Source organism: Pinus tabuliformis, chromosome 3_1 (genome assembly GCF_031772625.1).
Source record: "Pinus tabuliformis cultivar Carrire ecotype Pingquan chromosome 3_1, CPIR1, whole genome shotgun sequence".
NCBI classification, from domain to species: Eukaryota; Viridiplantae; Streptophyta; class Pinopsida; order Pinales; family Pinaceae; genus Pinus; species Pinus tabuliformis.
The window spans coordinates 39,266,523-39,291,509 of record NC_142301.1 but is presented as its reverse complement, the minus strand read 5'-3'; positions in this window follow the sequence as shown (position 1 = coordinate 39,291,509).

The following is a 24,987-nucleotide window of genomic DNA, read 5'->3' as shown; positions in this document are numbered from 1 at the left end:
ATCTGAGGAGACGAGAAGAACGTGAGAATTTTGCTCTTCCGAAACAGAGTGCTTGAGAGGAGGTGAACTCGAGTCAACACCCTTTCCGACCAACGGCGGGTCTGGAACAGGCTGGGAACAGCCAGGTTCGGGAAGAGGGGCCTGGACAATAGGAGAATCTGAAGCGATCTCTTTGTGAACAGGGGCGTGATCTACAGCTGTAGAAAGACGCTGATAACCAGCGGGGAATGGATTCGGAGGAGCAGCAAGACTTTCCAACACAACAGAGGCTTTATCCATGAGTGGACAAAGGTGAAGGGGATGTTTGCCTTCACAAAGTCGACAGGGGATTCGAAACTTCCCTTTCTCCTTACCATTCCCAACTGATGAGGTAGCATCGCCATGATCATCAGTGGACGATGAAGGGCGGGCCGGATCGTGAGACCAAACCTCTAATACCCTGGGAATGCCAGGACAATCACGAAGGAGATGGTCCTCCTTGCATAATCGACAAGGAAACTTGACCTTCCGCGGAGGGGCAGAAGGTGACCCGACTTCAGGTGTACTGGAGTGGATAGCTGGACTTGAGAGGGGGACTGTGTGTGTAGACTCTCCCTTAGGAGACTTCTTCTTCTTGGACTTCCTCTTCTTCTTCTTAGCCACCTGGTTATGCGAATCGAGACTTTCACCAGGCGAAGTGGAAGAGGACGACGTAGAAGTAGGCGTCGAAGGGGAGAGATCCACCTTTGGATCAACATGATGTCGTTCAGGTGGAGGGACTGACGGACTAACAGCCGATACGGTAGGGACCAAAGAGGTTGAAAACAACCACACAGGCAACCCGACAGTTAACCCTGGTAGGGACAACGTCGCCATATACGGAGCACCAACATTCCCAAGAGGAGGGAATTGTCCTGGGTTCCCATCAGAGGGGGAACCTGGGTTAGTGAATCCTGGAAAAGTTGCCATAGCAAATGAAAACGAAACCTACTCAAGCTAACGCACACAAGATCTAACAGGGAATGTTATCGTGGCCGAATAAATTTTAAGACACAAGAACCAAACTTGACCTTTTCATATTTCAGGAGTCGAGAAAAGGACGAAAAGATGACTCCAGTCTCCTTCGAATGTTTAATGAGCACGAAGTGACAAGACGCTCACAGGCACCTTTTCGTTTAGCGAGTCCGAAAAGGATCAAAAGTGACTGCTCTGGAACTCTAGGTAGAGGGTGTGCCAAACTTTTCGCAAAACCACAGAATACTTTTTAGGGTACGGGTGGTCAATCTTCGTGAATGCTGTGTTCACTGCATTGCGAATTGTAGGGCGGCCGACTCGGCTTCCTATGGATAAAGGATAAAAGCCTAGTGGGGTCTCCCTATATACTCGACGGTACGTGGGAGCGCAGTCCGTATTAGACCACTATCGAGTCACAGAAGGAGGAATCACCCAACCCAATGTGAAACAACAGTGACTATGTTTTAAGACGCCGGAACACGTCTCTAACCTAGACCTCTAAATATTTGCGTTTAGTTCCAATGCGTTTTTAGATTCATCTGGTTCATTTTACAGTTGATCTTGAGATTAAGTTTCGATTTCAAGCTCTATCGTATGTTCGCTCACAATTACTTAGATGCAATCTATATGCAAAAGAATTTCGTTTCGTTCGATGAATTCTAGCTACGAGAGAGCAAAGAATTTTTTTTTTTTTTTTTAAACCAAACCAAAACGAATACAAACAAACAAGTAGCTAAATGCAACTAAAGCGAGGAAAGGAAACTTTTCTTTTGAAGATGTAAATCAATGAAATGTTCTTTTCCTTTTCGATTTTCAAAGCAAAGCTACTAGTTTGATTTCTTTTCAATGACACAAAGCACCTAAATTAATTTGGAGGAACCGGAACACCAAGCAAATCACTTAATGAAAGCACACAAAGTTCCCAAAACATCCAACAAAGAATTCCAAACCAAAAGGAAAACCAAGTTCTGCACGAGCTATGTGATCTAAGCTCGGCAAGACAAGCAAGGATTGTAACAAGGAGGAAGCGAATGTGAACTGATCGATCCAAACAATCGTAATCTATGCTTGGTAGTGAAGAAATCGAATCAACATAAAAAGTGGTTCAATAATCGACACTAAAAATCAACCAGCAACAAGCAGTGAAAAAGCCTCAAGCAAATCAATAAGAAGGTTGTGGATGAACCTTGAATAGACAAGTAACCCAAGCAAACGGTTTCTCGATGAAACTTCTAAAGGGCTCGGTCACATGGTCTAAAAACACAAGAGTCACTCGAATGAAACCAAAGAGAGAGCATCCCTTAACCAAAAAGCAATCAAAACAAGCTAATGAGGGACAAGAAACCACAGGGGATAAGAAAGATTGATGAATTCAGGAGATAAAGTTATAAAAACAACTTTTCAGGAGTCAGCGCAAGTTTTACACTAAAAACCCATGTCAGCGCAACTTTTACACAGACCACCCGAGCTGTCAGCGCGACTTTTGCCCCAAAAACCGAGATGATCTCAGAAAAGCAGAGTCAGCGCGGAATTAAGCTAGAAAAACACAGTCAGCGCGGAATTAAGCTAGAAAGCAGCGCTGACATCGCGGATATACACGTCTTTTCCGCGATGATCCGATTTTCAGCGCGACTGTTAAAATTAAATCCGCGATGGAGCTCAAAAATAGTGACAGGCAAATCAAAACTCCCAAATCAAAACAGCCAATCTTTCAATCAAACAGGGGCATCTCCCAGATCAACCCAGGAAACGCAAAAGACTGATAATTAATCCCCAATTTCAAAAAAAGAGCAATCAAATTCAAACACAAAGATGGACTCAAGAGACAAAAAGGCTGATCCCCAGCGGAGTCGCCAAATTGTTGAGAAGGTAAATCCCCTCTACGGATAGAGGCGATCCCTACTAGCCCAACAGGGGTCTAGCAACAATCACACAATGCTGCCACGCATGTTCCTAGTTACAATTAGACAAGAAGTAAAGAGCACCTACTTGGATTCCTGCGCTGTCGTTTGTCGAGGGGATGTTTCCCTTGCTCCTTCGCTTCAGCTGGTCATAGTCTTCCGCGATCCCCGCGAACGGACACCTGCACACACGAAGGGAAAGCAAACGCAAGCGTGAAATCTAGTAAAAGTAACTATATGCCAGTCAGAAAAGACATAATTCACATTTATCCATTGCATAAACAAACGAGAATGGAACAATAATAGCAGTCATCTATTATTAATCAGAATAGAGAAGAGTACAACCAAATGTTCTGACGTCGATAAACTTCTCAGGAGGGATCAGTCAGCATGTATCTCAAGCATTCACCTTTGAGGATGGTTCTCCCAAGACAAACTAGTCTCTCTCTCTCACACAAATGTCACAAACAAACTTCCCAAAGCAATCAATCACTTCCACTCCTAACACACCACACCTATAGCAGCAATCTGAGCACTACAAGCTCTTGTATAATCCAAGCTAAGTCTAGCTATTTTCTAACCAGCTGCTCATGGTAATGGTGGAAGTTTATATAGGAGAAGGAGTCTCCTAAAAAGGTGGAAGGATGAGCTTATCTTCAAGGGGAGTAGTTGCAAAAGGTCGAACAGACATGCCATAGAAGGGAGTCGACATTCACAAAGCTAACAACCAAGCCTGGAGAGATCTGGAAGGCTGGTTGTTTGAACAAATTCGCCCAAACTGGATCAGCGCGGATTATATGGAGACTGCCGCGCTGTCAGCACATAACAATAACTGAACAAGTCATGTCAGCGCGGAAGGACACGCGAAAGCCGCGCTGTGCGTCATCGCGGAAAAGTGATGTTCTTCCGCGATGGCAGCGCACGAAATACACTGTGGGGCGCTGGTCATCGCGGTTATTTTAGGAACAGACGCGCTGATGCACAAAACTTTGGAAAAATGGGTTTTAAGCCAGTTCAGGGATCAAACACTTAGTGATTGTGATTTCTTGGACACAGCAGGGCGACTGACAGGAAGGCAGTGATAAATTACTGTGTAACAGCTGTGCCCATACCTGAGTCTTCATGGATGGCTGCGACCATACCTTTAATATCATCATGGTCTCATTAGCTGGGTGGCTGCGTCCATACCACAGACCTCTTTCGTATGTCTTTTGGATGGTTGCGCCCATGCGTAGAATACATGTAATTGATTATCAGAGATATCAGTTGTACTTGCATGCAGATTCCTCTTGGTGGTGTTCCAGTTCAGTCGGTTTCATAAAGCATTTCACCCCTCCCACTCTCTCGGGCTTCATGCTTTAGGGGGCATCTGTTACACAGTAATTTGTCACTGTCTTCCTACCAGTCGTCCTACTGTGTCATGAGTCCAAGTCATCCATGCTCATGCTCTCTAAAGTTTCCAAATGACCCACTTTGCCAAAGTTTTTGCTATCATCGCGACTGTTGTAAAAATAAATGCGCTGATGAGCGCTCCAAAACAGACCGAACGTGCTGCCAGCGCGGAAGTACACGTGATTCCCACGCTGGTCGAATTTCATGAGACAGCGTGATTGTTGATTTTATTTTATCGCACTGACATGACTTTCTTTGTTATTCAGTAGCAATGTCAGCGCTCCAGTGCAGTTAGGCACCCATGATGATCCAGTCTGGGCGAGTTTGTTATAACAGCTGGCCTTCCAGATGACTCCAGACCTGGTTGCTGGCCTTGTATGTGTTGCCCTCCCTTCTCTGGCATGTCTGTTTTGTCATTTGAGCCACCTTCCTTGGAGATAAGCTCATCCTCCCACCATTCACGGAGACTCCTTCTCCTATTTAAGCCTCCACCATTGCCATGAGCTACTAGTTTTGGAATTCATAGTGTTTGGAGTGTTGTTGATAGTGTGTGAGCTTGATAGGTAGCTGGTGTGACAAGTGTGCGATTGTTAGAGAGCTTAAGGAAGGTTGTGAAGTGTTTTGATCTTGTGTAAACTTGTGTGAGAGAGAGTTTTGTCTTGGGAGATCTACCTTCAAGGGTGAATGCTTGAGGGACTTGCTGGCTAGACCCTCTTGAGAAGGATTTGACGTCAGAACTATGGTTGTATTCTTCTTTGTTTATCAATAATAGACGACTATCATTATGGTTCCACTCTTATTGTCTTTATGATGGTGTTTGAGTTATATCCTTTCTGACTGATATATAGTTGCATCTATTGGATTTTATGCTTGTGTTTGTATCGTTCTTTGCATGTGCAGGTGTCCGTGCACGAGGATCGTGAGGATTGTGACTAGCCTGGGCAAAGGAATGGGAGCATCAACTCTTCTACAAGTACTAGCGTCGGAATCTAGGTAGGCCTTCATCATTAGTCTTTTATTTGCAATTAGGAACCTGTGTGTTAGCGTTGTTTAATTGTTGCTAGACCCTATTTGGACTAGTAGGGATCGCCTCTGTCCACAGAGGGGATTTACCTCTACAACAATCATAATCATGTGGCTAATCCATTTTCCATTATTAATGGGGCTTATTTGGAATCCTCTCGAATTATCGTGGCCAAAACATGAAATTCTTGTGACCTAATTCCTCCACATTTTCCACTATGAAAGAATCGAGATGGATGATGTTTCAATTATGAAAAATGTGTTTTCCTTGATGGAAACCTACTTAATAAAGATGCTAACATGATGTTAGCATGATGAGTATTTAGGCCAGTACAGATGTGACAGAAAGATTCGACAAAGGAATATCAGTTCAAAGATAGAGAAATGATAAAGATGAAGTTTGAAGAAGCATACGCGGGTTGTATGAATAAAATCCACGTACATATGCAGGTATGGTGAAGAAAATTCATGTATATAAAGGTTTTTTGAAGCAAAGCCACATACATATGTAGGTATGGTGAAGCAAAGTATGGTGAAGCAAAGTCATGTACAATTTCCGCACCATAATATTCTCAATACCAAGGGTCTTTACCATGGTATTGGCCCATAGTAATGAGTGCGGCAACATATATTTGATCCCATCAAAAAATACCATCAGAAAAACTACATAATTGACTTAAGGTATTGGCTAAAGCCTAAGGTATATAAGAAAATGGAGATCAAAGTGCTAAGTTTGCATGATATGAGTTATTGATAAATTATTTGATCTGAGATAACTGTGAACTCGAGAGTGTAATGATGGATCAAATCTTATAAATGTGAAATGAGTACACATTGAATAATCCACTTATGGATTGATATATTTGTGATGATGATGTTATGATGTTTGTCTTTTATAATCAATGCTGAGATTTGGGTATGTTTGATGATATTTTGTGCAGCGGAGGTATCATTCAGTAGTTATAGATCTATACACATTTCTTTTTCAGAAATATTGCGTACATATGTGAATCGACTTTTGGGTAATCATGTATCGATTTTTCATTATGGACAGATCTGTACACAGGTATGCTTCCTGAAAGGCATATATAGATGCAGAAATTTCTTAGAAGGGTCACATACATATGCCATTGTTTTGTTGTATATGATGTATGATTAGTCTTGTTGTGTTTACTATTATTTGTCGATGAAGTATTTCATGATGATTTTTGTTTGACAATACTGGTTGAGGTAGAACTGATTATGTTATGAAATATTGAATAGTAATGATGATGCTATAAGATTATATATATTCAGTTCAAAAATCTATGACAAGGTCACTACGTGTTTCAGTGATTGATTTTAATATTATAGTGATTTAGCTTCAGGGTTCAATGTTTAGAGATCTGTACGTTAGTTATTTGAAGAGAAAGTGAGTATATACGCAGGTATGTATCGTAGTGTATCTATTCTAACATAAGGTTGATAAGGGCTTGCAGGAGAAGAAGTTGGTTTCTGTGATGAGTAATAATGTTTGGTTTCTTGATGAATAGTTCTACATTAATATGATCTATCCTGGTTTAAATTGATCTAGTTGTATTGATTTCTTAAGATTTAGTGATTGATTTTATGATTCAATTGTTTCAATAATTGAGTTATTGGTTTCATAATTATTATTTGGTATTGGGCTTAAATGATGGTAGTGGGTCTAGTCTGAAAATGTGATGAAAAGTGGCCTATAGGTTTGATGTTTTGGTTTTGGTGGACCCAGTATGAAAATTATGAAATGTGGTTCGCGAAGGTGTTGAGGATTGGATCCTTCAGTGAGGAAGTCGAAGCTTCCTTCCAGTGGTAGCTCATAAATCTGATCAAGGGGTAGGAGCTCCCTTCCAGTGGGTGTCAGTAAATGATATCAGCGGTTGGAGCTCCCTTCAAGCAGGTGTTGGAGAATGGGATAAGGTTGTAGCCTTCTATAAGTGGGTTCCTTCATGCCAGTATGAGTTTGCCCCAATACAAGATTGTAAGAAGTTATTCATTATAATAAAATATGAAAATTTAGTTAACATGATATACACTAGTTGTCTGCATAACATTCGCATACATACGCAGGTTTAATTCATTATAGTCATGTACAGAAATTTGAGTAAGAAAATGAAAGTTTAAGTGAGTTTTTAAAATACTAATTCAACCTCCTTCCCTGTATTTTTCCCAACAATTGGTATCAAATTAGGTTCTTTAGAAGAATTTTGATCACTTGAAGGAGATCTGTCAAGATGATGGGAAAGAAGAATATAGCTCGAAGGAGGGATTCATAAAAATGTGACAGTGATATATTAGATGTAGTGAGTTACATTTGTCAACAAATATTCAAGTTTGGGAGCACCCCATTTTTTATTGATCAAGAATGAAGAAGATGGTAAAAAGGAATTATCAAGTATGGGCTTTTGGTCTAAGTATGGTCCATGCAATAATGATAGTGATGATGACAGTGAAACAACTAAATTTGCAGTCGTGGGTAAAAATGAATGTAAGCATTTTAAAGAGAAAACAAATTCAAAATGATGGTCCTAGAAGCAGAACAACAAGGAAAGCTAGAAACAATGGAAAATGAAGGGGTACCTATGCTAAGAAATAATAATTATCGCCAATTGAAAGAAAATATGAAGTATAATCTAATGAACCATGATTTTTAATATCTAGTATGCAATAGCTACACCAAAATTCCTCCATTTGATGAGGAATAGTAAGGCATTAAGTGACATCATTAATAACATACATGATTTAACATTAAATAGGGTTATGCATTATACAACTGCAAAGCAAGTGTGGGATAATCTATAAGCAATCCACGAAGAAATCTGAAAGGAAAATTCCTCATTATGGGAACTACTATGTAATCCTATCCCTAAGAATGTGCCAAAAAATGAACATGATAACAAAACAACCTTTTTTATGTCAGATGGAGTTGCTAATTAAGAAGAAGACATGTTAGAAGAAATTTTGATCTTAGAAAAAAACTTTATCTTACTTTGAAAATGATAGTTAATCTTAAACATAAGTTGGAGGCATATAATAACAAGGATCATATTAAATCAGTAAATGTTGCTATGAAATCTAAACTATATTGTGAAGATCTTGAAGCTGAGATTGTCTCTCTAAGAGTGGATATTGAAAAATCAAAGAAGGGGAATGAAGAACTACTTCAAGAATTTGAAGAACAATAAAATGGGTCGAAAGAAGAGATTCTCAAATTAAAGGAGCAAGTGGAAGAAGGAAGACAGGTTGAAGAATGTATGAAGAAGAAGTATCTAGAAAAGGAAAAGAAATATCAAAGAATGGAGGTTGAGGTAAACATTCTAAAAGGTAAATTAGAAGAAAAAGATAAACATTTGAGATTTCAAGATTAGCACTAAGATTTCGAATAATATTCTTTGTATTCAAAGGTCTCTTTCCATCAAATTTGGTCTTTGTTTTCATGAAACTGTTGAAGGAGAATCTAGTTCACAAGTTGATGTGAGGAATTTAAAGGTTAACAATGAAAAACCTGAAATGTTCAACAAGGAGATAAGAAGTCAACCTAATCAACAACTAAGGAAAGTGAATCTTCAAAGAAAATCATTTACTCCTAATGTTAATCGATTCTCTCCTCTGATCAATAATGTTGAATGTTTTATATGTCATAATTATGGACATGTTGCAACCCATTTCATAAGTAGACTGTTTCAATATCAATCAAATAACTGCTTTACAGAAAGATCATTAGCTTCCAAGTGCTTAGGCTTCTTTAAGGGATATTGTTTTTCTTGCAATATATTTGGTTAAAAATATATTTATTGCAATAAAATTAATATGAAACAAAAATATTATGGTTCCTCTTGTCATATAATATGTTATGCTTGTAACAAGTTTGGGCATGTAGCAAAAGAATGTAGGAACAAATATATGGATCACCTCAGATAACATGGCAAGCAATCATATAAGAATATTGATGTTAGAAGCCCTAAAAAAGATGGATCCACCAACATTTCTCATAATAAGCAGAAAGAAGAAGAACAAATAAGATGTGGTCTTACTCTCTTCTCATTTGAAAAAGAAGATGAATGGTACATAGACAATGGATGCTCTCATCACATGATTGGAGATAAGAGTAAGATGGAGCCTCTCAAGAAAAAACAATATGGTGAGGTTATTATTGGAAATAATTCTCCAACAAAATTTTTGGGAAAAGATAGAGACGGAATTAATAACATAGAGGAGTAGTTGATACTTTATTAGTTCAAGGGCTAAAGAAGAATATTCTAAGTTTAGGTCAAATAGTAGATAAATGAAATGTAATTTTTTTTACATCAACCAAATGCAATGTTATTAGAATCTAAAAAGTTCATAGTAAGAGGATATAGAAACCCAACCAAATTATATGTGCTAAAGAACTGAATTCTTGCAAAGATGAGGAGGATTCAAACTCGTAGTAAAAGAAGATGGTGACCATTGTAGTCCATTATTCTTAAAATAATACTTCTAACAATTATTGCATAAGTGATGTAAGTGAACAGGTACAAACAGTACAGACTCAGGGGGAGTTGTGGTTATGAAAATTCAACATTTTACTTTTTGTATCCAGACCCTATCAAGGATAGTCGTGTATATACACGATTTCAGATCGAGACAGTCGCATACGTTTCTTTGTGATGAAAAAACAATAGGACTGTCCCAGGGAGAAGTTCTAATATGCTTCAGTTGGTTATTATTTTTCTTTCTGGTTCTGACTTTGGTTGGTTACATTCAGTGGATGCTACTTAGAAATTGTATTGGCTTATAATATTTTATGAGTTATTACAATATGAAATGGATTTACTGATTGATGAATTTTCTTTGATGATCTTACTGATGGATGAGTTGATGTGATCAGACCTGATAGTGAACAATTGGCATAGGTTCAGGGGGAGCATTTTCTATGCTTCTAATAGTGCATTGTTGGCATTATGATTTCTTGAGAATTTCTTGTTACATAATGATGCTTATATTAATGATGTTGTTGAAGATACTCATGTTGTTAAAGTTTTTGAATGATGACTATATGTTGCATCATGCTATGCTACTGTCATGGGTTTCCTATGATGAAATCATGGATGATACTTATATATTGCTTGAGCCACATAGTTGTTATGATGCTACTGATCAGATTTATGATGATAGAATATTCTTTTGATGATGCATATGGTACATATGTTATGTTTCTTACATGTTGATATTCATAAGTTCAAGGAGATAAATAGAGCTTGATTATAAAATCTCATTATTTGATGATGATGAGTGTCACTCATTACTTTTATGCTACTGTCATTATGCCTTTAAATATGCATAAGTTGCATATGGTGCCGTTATGGATGATGGTGCCTATACTGCTTGATTCTCACATGTACATGATATGCAACATCTCGTATATTGTTTGAGGATTGTTGCTATTGATGGTATCAAGGAGATGGGTTACTAACAAAGTTTGATAAATGATGGTGAGCTCATGCTTTTCTATTGATGAGAAGCTAGATACATACTACTATCTCTATTTCATGGGATATCATTGATGTGTGAATTACAGATAAGGATATTATGGATGATTAATTAAGTTGCCTGTTGATGAATTGGTGTTGGTGTGATAGTTCTTCTTGCATGAAGAAAATGCGCCAAGAGAATGACGTTACTGCAAATTTCATGAAGAATGGTTAGTAATATACTACTGCTACATCTGCTAATGTTGGAAATAATACTGACCAAGTGGGGATATACCAAATTTGACTCATCCACCCAACCAAGTGGGGATATAAATTATATCATTTGTCCAAGAGGACTCATTCAAATGTATGAGAAGACATATCACGCCCTATACTTTTACATGGCTTGAGCAACCAATGGTATAAATATCTAAAGCCATAGTTGGACTCAGCAACCATAATGCCAGCAATGTTGAATGTATGTGAAGGTTAATGCTCCCCCTGAACCGGTGCTACCCGTTAATTGTTAACAGGTCAATGATCAAGGTGTCTTTGTCAGTCAGATCAAATTAATGAACAGAGCATATTAATCTTCAATATCAGTCAGAGCACCCATATCAGAGCATGCCCCACTATTTTTCTTGTCTGAAAAACATATACGCTCCTTGACCCACAGAAACTCGCGTGTGTATGCAACTATACTTCATGAAACACGCGTATAATAACCTTTCTCTGAAAATTTTGATTTAACAACAGGATGATGCAGCAAATACTCCCATCTTTTGTCTGAGATATTCAAATGTCTCTATTGGTAGTGGTTTAGTGAATATTTTAGCAACCTGTTCTTTGGAGGGAACATATTCCAATTTTACCTTTTGTTCAAGCACTTGTTCACATAGAAAATGGCATTTGATGGGTATGTGCTTGGTCATGGAGTGCATGACTGCATTCTTTGAAATACTGATGGCACTTGTATTATCACATAGAATGGAGATGGGTGGAGTAGATGTGATCTGAATGTCTTGTAATGTTTGCATCATCCAAAGTAGTTGTGTGCAGTAAGATGCAACAACCACATATTCTACTTCAACTCTAGATAACGCAATTGAACTTTGTTTCTTGTTGAACAAAGACACTAACCTGGAACCCATATAGAATGCACCAACACTAGTGCTTTTTCTGTCATCAACCCTTCCTGCCAAATCTGCATCTGTATATGCATGAAGAGTAAGCTCTGTATCTCTAGGATACCATACACCAAAGTTTTTTGTTCCTTGAAGATATTTGAAAATTGTTTTGGCTACCTGAAGGTGTGATTCCTTTGGATTTGCTTGGGATCTTCCAACTATTCCTACTACATTCATGATGTCAGGTCAGGTACCCATTATATAAAGCAGATTGCTAATCATGGATCTATAAGTTGGTTGATGTACTACTACTGATTCATCATTTGAGCTGAGACTACATCCTATTACCATTGGGGTACATACAGGTTTAGAATATTCCATGCCGCACATTTTCAAGATCTATTTGAGATATTTGGTTTGTGAAAGAAAAATACCATCTTTATTTTGTTGAAATTGTAAACCAAGAAAATAGGTAAGTTCACCAAGCAAGGAACATTCAAATTCCTGCTGCGTTACTGAAGCAAAATTTTGACTCATGGATTCTTCATTGCTACCAAAAATGATATCATCAACATAAACAACAATTATTAGCAATTTATCAGTGTCAATATTTGTATATAGATTGCTATCTGCTAACCCTTTTGAAAAACCCTATTGGTGTAGATATTTGTCAAGGAGGTAATACCAGGCCCTTGGAGCCTGTTTTAGACCATAGAGAGCCTTTTTGAGTCTGCATACAAGTTTTTCATCATTTCCAAGAATGAATCCTTCTGGTTGTTCAATATAGACTTCTTCTTCTAAATCTCCATTAAGGAAAGAAGATTTTACATCCATTTGGTATACTTTGAATTTATGAAAGCTAGAAAGAGCAAGAAACATCCTTATGGCTTCAAGTCTAGCAATAGGTGCAAAAGTTTCTTCAAAATCTATACCTTCTTGTTGAGCATACCTTTTACAAACAAGTCTGGCCTTGTTTCTAAGAACTTCTCCATTTTCATTTAGCTTGTTTTTGAATATCCATTTAGTTCCTATAATATATTTTTTTTCATGAGGACTAGGAACTAATTCCCAAGTATTATTCTTTTCAATTTGCTCAAGTTCTTCATTCATGGCCTTGACCCAACATTCATCTTTGCATGCTTCATTTACATTTTGAGTTTTGGTGGAGGATAGTAATTCTAGATAGATTGAGGTTTCTGTAACAGTTCTTCTTGTCTGTACACCTGCCTCCTTTTCCCCTAAAATTTGAGTTTCTAGATGATTTTTCTGAAGATACCTGGACAGAGTCATTTCTTCTACCATTATCTCTTCTTCTGGTGCTTCATTGATTTTTTCTTCAGAATCATTGTGATTTGATGTGGGAAAATAATCCCCAGCTTCATCATTGTCATAATCTTCGGTTTTTATCTATTTTGGATTTTTGCATGCTTCATCAACTACAACATCAATACTTTCAACAATTTTCCCAAGTCTTTTATTATAACATCCTTTACTTCGGGAAGAGTAACCAAGAAGAATACCTTCATCTGCTATGGGCTCAAACTTACCATGTTTTCCATCAGTCCTTTTGATATAACATTTGCTTCCAAAAACTTTAAAGTATTTTACAGTAGGAGTATTACCATACCAAAGTTCATGTGGAGTTTGAGTGTTGTTTGCTCGAACATTTGCTTGGTTGAGAATAGTTACGGTGGCAAATGCAGCTTCGCCCCAGAAGGTTGCAGGAGTTCTAGATTCATCTAGCATAGCTCGAGCCATTTGTTGAACAGTTCTACTCATTCTTTCTACCACTCCATTTTGTTGAGGAGTCCTTGCGGTGGAGAACTTCCTTTTTATTCCATGTTGTTCACAAAAGTCAAAGAATTCATCCGAGGTAAATTCCCCTCCTCAATCAGATCTGAGGCATTTGATTTTGCGATCTGATTCATTTTCAACCAAAGCTTTGAAGGCTTTGAAATTTTCAAATGCTTCATCTTTATGCTTTAGAAGACCTATCCAACACATTTTGGAAAAATCATCAATGAAAAGAATATTCTTCTCCACGAGGTGACTTTTTCCTTGATGGTCCACATAAGTCAGTATGGACAAGTTCAAGAGGCTTACTAGCTGACCCTTTTTTTCAATGAAGTGAGCTCTAGTTTGCTTACCGAATTGACATGGTTTTCATATTGTATTTTCAGGGATGCTAATATCTGGAAGATCATGAACAACCTTGAATCTGCATGCTTTTCTTATTTGAGAAAAGCTTAGATGTCCCAATCTTCTATGCCACAGCCAAATTTCATCATTTTTTCTTAGATAGCACTGTTGTTGTCCTCCCTTGAGTATGTATAAGTTGTTTGCTGTTCTTGTAGCTTTGATCATGGTTTCTCCTGTATCAAGCTCACGAACAACACATCTGTTTGATCGAAACATCACTTCATTTCCTTGATCACACATTTGACTAACACTCAACAGGTTATGCTTTAGACCGTCTACATACATAACATTCCCAACTTTAATCTTTCCTTTCAAGAAAACAAAGCCTTTACCTTTTATGATAGCAGGAGTGTTGTTTCCAAATGAGACATTCTTTTCCTTTTCTAAGGAATTATATGAGTGAAGTTTTTCTTTGTCACCTGTCATGTGTTTTGAGCATCCACTGTCGATGTACCACTAATTTTCTTGTCCTTCTGCATACAAGGCTATACCACATCTTTCTGTTTGAGATTATTTCCTTTCCAATATCTTGGGATTTAATGGAGTTTTCTCCTTTTGAGATGTTTTCCAAAATTTGCTCTTGCATGTAGATTCTTCATGGCCAAAGTTGTTACAGATTGAGCATTCTATTTCATTTTCAAGAAGAGAAAAGTTATTATAGGAACTTTTCTTGATCCATGTCACATTCCTTTGATTTCATGCTTCTCTAGTCATGATTTTTTTGTAAGAAACACAATGAACAGCTTTGTGTCCAAAATTATGACATGAGAAACATTGTCCATTAAATAAGTTCCTGCAACTATCAAATTTATTGACCTGGTGATTGTAGTTTCTATTGATATCCATCTTAGGATAAAATTGAGTATGATTTACCTGAGTGGTTGAAGGGAAAGTACCCCTAGGGTCCTTTGGGCTAAGACTCTACCAGACTGAAAATTGCTTATTCAAAGAAACACACACACAGCCATCTTTTTTACTTTTAAGCAAATTCTAATGTTTAGGGTACATACCTAAGGTCCTACGTTCGAGAAGACCGTTAGGGTGCAAACCCTTCTTGGAGTTCCCTTCTTCTTTCTTTGACCTGCAAGACAAACAAATCAAAGAACACAACAGTACATGTATAGAAGTTTATATATAAATCATCTTTATGCTATAAAGTTAGTTATAAAAAATCTTTAAGTAACCACTTTCATAAGAATTCAACACAAGAATCTCATAAGCATAAAGAAAGATTATTCGGGAACAAAGACGTGTTTCTTTATATATAAAGGCAAATAAAGTACATATATCGGAAAGATATCACCTGAACACCTTCAGCAGGCTCCAAGCAAGCTTCCTCCCGGATTCGTTCCAGCCTCAAGCCTCCAACAAGAGCTCCTTCCAAGTCTTACTCAATGATGATGTCAAGGATGAATGATCACCAATACACATGGAAACAAGGGTTTCCTATGCAAAATGGGGGAAGTGCAGAATGCACCAAGGACTTCAGACCCGGTCTAAGGGAAAAATCTCAGCATAATAATCTTGCTCTCCTTTCTCTCTCTCTCCCCTTGGCCTTCCCTTTGATGTCTTTTTATACCCTCTCCAAAGTAGTTTTTTAGTTAGGAGTTGGTTGGGAACAGTTGGGCCACGGGCACTAACAGGTGATCCAGCAGGTAAACCCGCGATCACCGCCCGAAAAAGAGGAAATTATATTTTTTTAAGTGTTTTAATAGATACACGTGGGTTGGGTATGACAGACCCACGTGTACACGCGTTTAACACAGGGCAAAGTCGCGTATAGGGAATAAAACACTGTTTTTTTAAATTTTTGGACCAGGTCTAGAAGGAGGGGTTGCCCTAGGCCATAAGTGCAGCATCACAAACCATAAGAGTGAGATTTGGAGCTATAACAGATGCCCCCTAATGTATGAGGTCAGAAGGGGAACATGATGGCCGAAATATATTAAGTAAGTACAAGGAAAGGAACTCTGCCGAAAAACCGAGGAGGACTTCACCAGAATTCAGCCTGCCAAGCCACCGAAAGGAGATCAGAAAGAAACACTGTTTGAGGCGGGCATACCCATGCTCAGGAAAAGTAAAGCATGTCCGCATATCAAGTACAAGCGGATCCACTAAGTATACAAGTATAAATGACTGTAAAATACATAATGGATCATCTGATCATAATGAGTAAGTACATGTCTGAATATCACATATAAAACTGTCAATGATGCTGAAAGATGCAACGGATCACTGAAATCAAAGACTGATCCCATAAGGTACCAACTGAACATGATGGAATAGGATGGTACTACACTGCAAACTCAGGTGCCAGCATATAGAATGTCGCCATGACTGACTGCAACATATAAGGTGGAGTGGTATCAACTAGCAGCAACAGGAGCAACTGTCAAGTGAACCAATGAATGCTGATACAACCTGAGGTCTTCACCGACCGCCGTGGTACATTTCTACACCATGGGAATAAATGATCTGAAGTCGACCATGTGAGAAATCGTTTGATTACTGGTCATTGATGTATACCGTTAACAAACGCGAGACTACTCACCGATAATGATAATGAGCGTCAAGGTACCCAGTACAATCTAACAAGTGTGAATAGATGAGCTGAAGTCGAACACCTGTAAGAATCTATCAATCAGGAGACAATGATGGTTTCCCACTGTCGATAGCGAGGAATCTGCCACTAATGACTGCAAACCCCAAGGTACTGCCAAATGGACTCTAGATCTTTGCCCCAGAGCAATGAGTCGGAGTTGATAGGGAAAGATCCGCTAGAAGGAAGGCATTAAGGCATCCTCCATCAATCTAGCGCGAGTGTAACCCGTAGGCCAATAATGTGGAAGGAATCGGACGAAAAAGATGTAGTAACCCAACCGAAGTACGTTTCCGGCGTACACAAGATGTGGCTAGCGCACGGCAGAAAACCTCTGAACCCACCAATAATGAAAGCTGACACAGAGGCGAGGTATCCACCAATAGGGTCAAATGGAAACCAAGGTACTGCACGAATCCCAATGTGTGATAATGTATGCTGATGTCGAACACAAGGGAAACCACTCAGTCAAAGACCCATGATACTGATCGATGCTGAGCACAAGGTGACCTATCAATAATGAAAATAGGGCCAGGGTGCGGTCTCTAGGTCTGCCCTCAGAGCAATGTGTCGTCGTCGATAAGGACAAGACCCGCCAGCAAGAAGTCAATGGGGACCTTCTCAAACCGGCACGAGTGAAGGACCAATATAACTGATGTGATGATAGACATGACACTGACAACCAGGGATGGCCGACTGAAAAAATGAGTCAAGAGACACCGCAGAAAGGCCGACTCAGGCTAACTTCCCTTGAACAAAAGCACGACTCAATGTGACTATGTGGCAGCATATAATGAATCTGTATAAGTTCGTCATGCAGGAGGCACGAACGAACCCTCCATATGATTGGAAGAGATAACCAATCGGGGGAGAACTGACTCGATAACAAGGTTATGGCTTACCTAAGTCAAACTAAATCCCACCCATGCGGAGGAGACTTTGTTTTGAGTGCTTTGTTCAAGGGCGACACGACTGACTCTAGCTGCCAACAATAAATGGAAATAATGTCCCTGTTCCCGCTCTTTTTGGAATATTTAATTTTTTTGTCTTTTTCTGATAAGCCGGAAAAAGAATAAAAGAATGCTATGGTACAGTGGAAAGAACGAGTGTCGGTGAAACAGATGATCTAGTTCCTGGGAAAGGAACGTTCCTATGCTCAATGCAGGGAGGTGAAAAACTGGTCAGTGACACTCAGAGGTATGTCCCTTCCACGGATCTGGGTATGTCAAGCTGCAGAGGTCAAGGGTATGCAAGGTTGATTTTTGCAGACGTCATGGTCAAAAGTGGGCTTAAACACGAGTCCAAGTGAAGCCGGCTATAGGCCAAAAGGTGCAAATGGTCAACATGCAATGCAGAAGTACAACTCAACACACATAGGAGCCTCTAGGGTATAAGGCCAGAACGAAACGAAGAAGCAAAGAAGAATGAGTCTTCAACGCATAAGTCATGGCGGGACTACAGAGGACTCCCGAGCCTACTCAAAACGAAGCAGCATGGGCAACAAATGTCAGTGAGGTGTTAACTAGGATGCCCATGTAAAAGGATGGCTCTACCATCATGTCATGATTTAAAGAATCGGCGAGTGAAAATGGCTTGCGAACCATAACATGATGGGGTCGACCCTACGGCAGATGTATCGGTCAAATGGAGGCTAGTATGCATAATGCAACGGAAAAATGGTGTCCCTAACCTATATGCCAGTGAGAACACGATACCTGCCATGACGGGTCAGCAGTCATGGAACCGTCTCGAACCGTCGAAAAATGTCCAAAATGTCCTGAAAAACAACTCAATCTCGACATTCCAAGCTCCCAAGTTAAAAGTGACATGAAACCAAACAAAATAAAATTTTGAAAAAATTTTGCATTTTCAAAACTTATAAAAAGAAATTTTGGACTTACCATTTTCACCGTTTGACTTGGAGAGCAAATTGTGGAGCAAAAGGAGCAAACTTTCCCCGTGACTTATTCAACCGTTCAAACTTGCCGAAAACTTCCAGGTAAGCACTAAACTTGTCTTGCAATCAATTGTGATAGTTTTTAGGAAGTTTAATTAGTGTTTCACCGTTAGATTTTTGCAAAAAATCGTTCTGCGGCGTACACGCGGGTTGGATGTATATAAATCGCGTATACGACGGCCCTACACGCGACTGTGTATAGGGTAAACCGCGTGTGCGCAGCGAAAAATTTTTATACATAAAACTAATGGATGAAAATGATTTTTTCTTCCAGGATGACTCTCACATGGCGTGAAAGAGAGCACTCAGCTGTAGATAATGAAGTCATGGACAATGATGAGGCATTAGATGCCTTACGGGGATGCGGATTGTTAAAATTCTTCAAGTTGCCGAATATGAAAGCAAATGTGCGTCTGCTCGAGAGACTTATTGATTATTGGGATGTCGAGGAAGAAGCTTTTATGATTGATCAGATGCCACTCAGGATAGAAGTGGAAGATATATATTTCATCACAGGCCTTTCCCGAAGGGGAGAGGTAGTACACTCCCGGGGCAGGACCCGGAATAGTCTCAGTGTAGACGACTATGTACAACTTTACTGCCCAGGTCATCGGAAGGTCGGGAGTCAGATCTCGATCCCACACGTGGCGAGTTTGTCACTGCGGATAATCTTGTTCACCATAGCTCGAGTGAACGGATCATCTTCGCTACATCAGGCATCACGGGTAAACATGAGCGTAGCAGTGGACTGTCTCACCACGGTGTTTGACTGGTGTACTCCTCTACTTGCCAACATGAAGGAGCAGCTTGCTTCTATCAGGAGGGGACAGACCAAGAACTTTGGGTACGGAACCATTTTATGCACTTTTTTCTTCGAGAAGGTTCCCGCACTCCGCCCCAGGGTAGCAGTTCCCATCAGTAGTCCACGTGATCCACGCATGGGCCGGTGGGCTGACTTGATGAAACGTCTGGGGGGTGGGGAAGTGCCCAGGAATGCATTCGACGACGACTTTTTTGCTTGGTGGGAGCAACAGATCATCGCCATAGACGACTACCCCTATGCTGGACTGGATTTCCGAGGAGATCCTGACCTAGTGTTACCACCAGATGCAGCATGGGGCGAGATCGGTAAGATTTTTTTTTTTTTTTTTGATTTTTATGATTTTATGATTTTTAGGATTTTTCAAGTATAATGATGAACTTTGAAAAATATATATATATATATATATATATTTTTTTTTTTGATGAGATTCAAATGACTGATATGATGATCATGTTCCAGACATTGGGCCCGTGCGACCAGATGGATTCCCACGGCATGGACGGCGTGGCCGAGGAGCCGAAGAGGAGGCTGCGAATGCCGAAAGGACCCTCAACAACGTCCAGCGACACTTGGCGAGATTGAGCTACCAAGTACCGATGGCCGAGATAGAGGACCTTCCTCCAGATATGCAGCGTCATGTGGTTGGGATGCCACGTGACTGGGTTCGCGTCTTTCGGCGCGTGGCCACTGCTATAGTTAGTTATTTAGCTGCTCATCCAGAGCCGAGGCATTAGATATGCCTGACATGATTATGGGCATTTGAGTCCCAATTTTGTATATTTTGGACACACATATGTACACTCGAGACGCTTTGCGATATATATATATATACAGTTTGACTTTTTGATGCATGATTTTATGATGATGAATGATTGATATGCCAGTCTAATGCTTGATTAGCGATAGAATCAGCTAACCAATTTTGAGATCTTGGAATGTGCAAATAATTAATGTAAGTAAATGATCTTTGCAACAACCTCACCCTTAAATATTGGCGATATAATGATGGATCTCTAACCCGATAAATGTTATTTAACTGGGACACTATCAATTGAGAATCAAGATACACTACCAATGAGTCGATCCCATAAGAGATTGCCTCGGATAGTAAATTGATAACAGCCGTATACTCGGCCATATTGTTTGAAGCAGGACCGATACACACGCCTCTCGATGTCATCAACTGACCAGTTGGGTAATAAAGTACCCAAGCTGCGGAAGCAAGATTCCGAGTGTGCCGACTAGCACCATCGGCGAATCCAAAATAAACCAAATCATCCATCAACACCTGTCAAAGCAGACCAAAAAGTGCTGATATCAGAAAACGCTCGATAAGATATGTACAAATATACATAAAATACAAAGAAGCCATTGCCTGGTAAAACTAAGCAAAATACTTCTTTAAATAGAGCCCATTTTGTTTCCTTCGAAATCAATTAACTCATACGATCCTTTTTCTAAGACTCGTTTGATAATGAAAGGACCGTACCACATAGGCTTGAATTTGCCTGCCCCCAAGGCGTCCTTATCTTGGTCATAGACCAAGACAAGGTCACCTTCAGAAAAGACACGAGGTCGGACAGACTTATCATACTGAGTTTTGACCCTTTTCTTATGGGCCTCATTCGTCGTGGCGGCATCTCGACGCTGCTCATCGAGATGTTCCAGGTGAACTAGGCGCTCCTCGAGACTCGAAGTCTCAGGAAGAAGCTCGACAGCCAATTTCAGAGATGGAATTTCACATTCGACCGGAAAGATAGATTCCATCCCGTAAACTAACTGAAAAGGAGTAAAACCAGTAGCCGTTTTAACGGAGGTTCGGTATGCCCAAAGAGCCGGATACAACATAATGTGCCAATTGGACCGATTTTTATCGATTGTCCGTTGGAGTATCGTCTTAAGAGTTTTATTGACCGCCTCGACCTGTCCATTGGCCTGAGGATAGTAAGGAGACGAATGCTCTTGACGGAAACCTAATTTAAAAGCCAATTCGGACATTAGCTGATTTTGGAAATGACTGCCATGGTCAGTGACAATCTCTCTTGGGATACCGAATCTTGAGATAACTTGATTGAAAAGAAACAAAGCTGTCGTGTCACTGTCGTTCTTATAAGTAGGCATGGCTTCAGCCCACTTCGTGAAGTAGTCTACAGCCACGATAATGTACTTGTGATTTGCCGCTGAAGGCGGATTACAAGTCGTAAAATCAATACCCCACTTAGTAAAGGGACCGACGGTGACAACGGGAAAAAGGGGAGCTGGATGCGCGCGCATCTTGCGAGTAAAAATTTGACACGGGTGACAGCGTTTTACCGCTTCCACACAGTCCTTAAAGAGTGAAGGCCAAAAGTAGCCGGCACGTAAGATGCGCTGGGCTGTAGCAAGCCCGGATAGATGACCACCACAAGCTCCACTGTGGCAATCATTAAGAACAGACTCTGCTTCCTCTAAGGTTAAACAACGTCGAAGAATTGAATCAACCCCTCGACGGTATAAAGTGTCACCAATGATAACATAGTTTTTAGCCAGGTGACGTAACTTGCGACGTTCATCCTTGGAGGAAGTAGAGGGAAACTTCGAAGTCTGGAGATAAACAATGATATCTCCATACCAAGGGTCTTGTGAAGAGATGAGGAATATATGTTCGTCGGGTAAACTTTCCTCATAAACAATATCCTCTCCACAAGGAAGCTCAGAAATTAGCTCCGCGAAGACCATAGATTTCTTAGACTTGGCGGACAAGAACTCGAGGTCGAATTCTTGTAAAATGACTATCCATCTATTATATTTGCCCCCAATCACTCGCCTACTGAGGACAAATTGAAATGGGTTAACCGCTGCTAAGACAAAAGTTTTGCGTAGCAAAATGTAATGACGGAGCCTCTGGACAGCATGTACTGCTGCCAAGGCCAACTTCTCAACTGGAGAATAGCGGAGTTCAGGGCCTATCAAGCCTCGGCTCAAATAATAAATCACGTGCTCGACAAGAGCATCGTCTTCCTGAACTAGAACCATACCAATGGTAGATTCTGCTGCAGCGAGATATAAAAGGAAGTCTCTACCATAATCCGGTGGACTCAAAAGCGGGGCAGAGACTAATGCCTTTTTCAAAGCATCAAACGACCGCTGCGCAAAGTCGTCCCACAGGAATGGAACTCCTTTCCGTAGCAAACGCATGAACCCTTTAGTGATCTCGGCATAGTTTGCTATAAACCTTCTTAAGAAATTGGCCTTCCCTTGAAGACTTTGAAGTTGACGAATTGAAGACGGGGGAGGCAACTGAACTATTGCCTCAACCTTGAAGGGATCAACCGAATCCCTTCATTAGACACAATAAACCCTAACAACCGACCGGATGTAACCGCGAAAACGCACTTATTGGGATTCAACCGGATTTTATAGAAACGACATCGCTCAAAGACTAATTGAAGATGACTAGGATGATCAGTCCTCTTTCGAGAACGAGCAGCGAGATCATCTAAGTATGCTTCGATGATATGTTTGATGTCGTGGAAAGCGTAAGACATGGCCCGCTGAAAGGTGGCTCCAGCATTTTTAAGACCAAAGGGCATCTTTCGATATGCAAAGGTACCCCAGGGACATATGAAGGCAGTCTTATGCTGATCCTCAGGACGAATGGAGATCTGATTATAACCCGAAAAACCGTCCATGAAGGAAAAAATTTCATTACCCGCACACTCGTCGATAATCTGGTCAATGAATGGCGTGGGGTAATTGTCTTTTGGACAAGCCTTGTTCAAGTCCCTAAAATCGATGCATACACGGATTGTTCCTTGCTTTTTGTCCACAGGGACTGGATTCGAAACCCAATCCGTAAGAGGAACAGGGTATATAAAACCCGCCCTTAGCAGCTTCTCAACCTCAGCTTTGATAGCCGCTGCTTTCCTAGGGTTAACCGGCCGAAGCCTTTGACGAATCGGTTTTGCGTTTTCATACGTCTTGATCTCATGTTGGACTATAGAAGGATCAATGCCGGGCATTTCCTCATAAGACCAAGCAAATACATCACGGTATTCCTTGAATAGGTCGGTGTAAATTTGAATTTCTTCAGGGGAACACTCACTTCCGATGAAGATATTCTCGATGATGTTAGGATCCTTAGAGATGTTTATAGGTATCGTTTTTGAGATTACCGACATATTACCTTCGGCACGCACGTGTGTTGGAGCCAAAGGGTTCGACACCGTACAAACATCACTACCAACGAGCTCGGAGAATCTAGATTCTACTTCCTGCAATGGAGGAAGAAAATATGAGCGATGGTGTAAGTCTTCCCAAGGTCGATCTATACCCATCATAATTTCGAGGATTGCTTCTTCAGAAGGTAGAACCGAATCTAAGCAGTCCAAGGCAGAGTTAGAATCAAAGCTCCAAGCGGGGGCCACATGACCATCTAACTCCTCTTCGGAAAAAGGAGTAGAATGGTTATCTGCAGAGTCTACGATAGCCTGATATCTAAGCTCAGCTGCAGATATAGGAAACGCCATTCCATTAACTTGCCCTTCAACTAATGTGGTCGTAGGTGAAGGCAAGGTCCAAGGGTCGGAAAAATGATGAGTTCGGAAGAACTCCTCTCGAGAAGATTCCTTGGATGATGAAATAGCATTGATTCTTGCAAAAGGAGAGGGAAGATCAAACGTACCCATCAATGAGGAATACATCCCTACTCCTAAATTCTCAGTCGGCGGGCGAGGGTTATCCACCAAAGGAACAGTAGAGTCGGAGGTTGCTTGAGGATCGATTGGAGCATAGTCCAATTGATCAACCTTAACGATTTTCCCCTCATGAGGAAAGCAAATGACACGAAACAGAGTCGAAACAACGGCTTCCATCTCGTACACCCAGTTCCTTCCTAATAGGAGATTATAGTCTAGGTTAGCATCTACGACTTCAACTTCGATATTAACGACCTTCCCTCCAACACATATAGGAAAGGCCGGGATAATCCCATGCGGCTTGTGAGAATGGCCATCAAATGCAGTTAAGACGGTTGGTGAAGGAACAGCCGAAGGTGAACCAATAGCCTTCCAACATGACATGGACATGACGCATGTGGAAGCTCCTTCATCTATAACGGTGCGAAAAATATTGATTTTCCGGTATGTTGACTTTACCTGAAAAGCCATATGATGAGGGAGTCTCTTTTTGACATTTGACATGTCAAAAGAGAGCACTAGAGAGTTAGCTGGATCGACTGCTCCAATGGCGGAGAGTAAAGCACTTCTCTGAGACGGACACGACTGGAGAACTTCCAAAGCGGACATAGCACATGGGCTTTGAGCCAAATCCTCCACAATGGAGTAATTTTGAGCAGCTCTAGCATTGGGGTTAATTGTCGCGCGTTTGGCGGAACCTTTCGGTATCCTAGGTATAGTCTCAACAGGAGGTCGCTCAATATGAAGGTCATTACTTCCGGGAACCGTTTTATCCTTAGATGTTTCGGCTTCACCATAATCACGTGACCGAGTAGTCACGTTAACG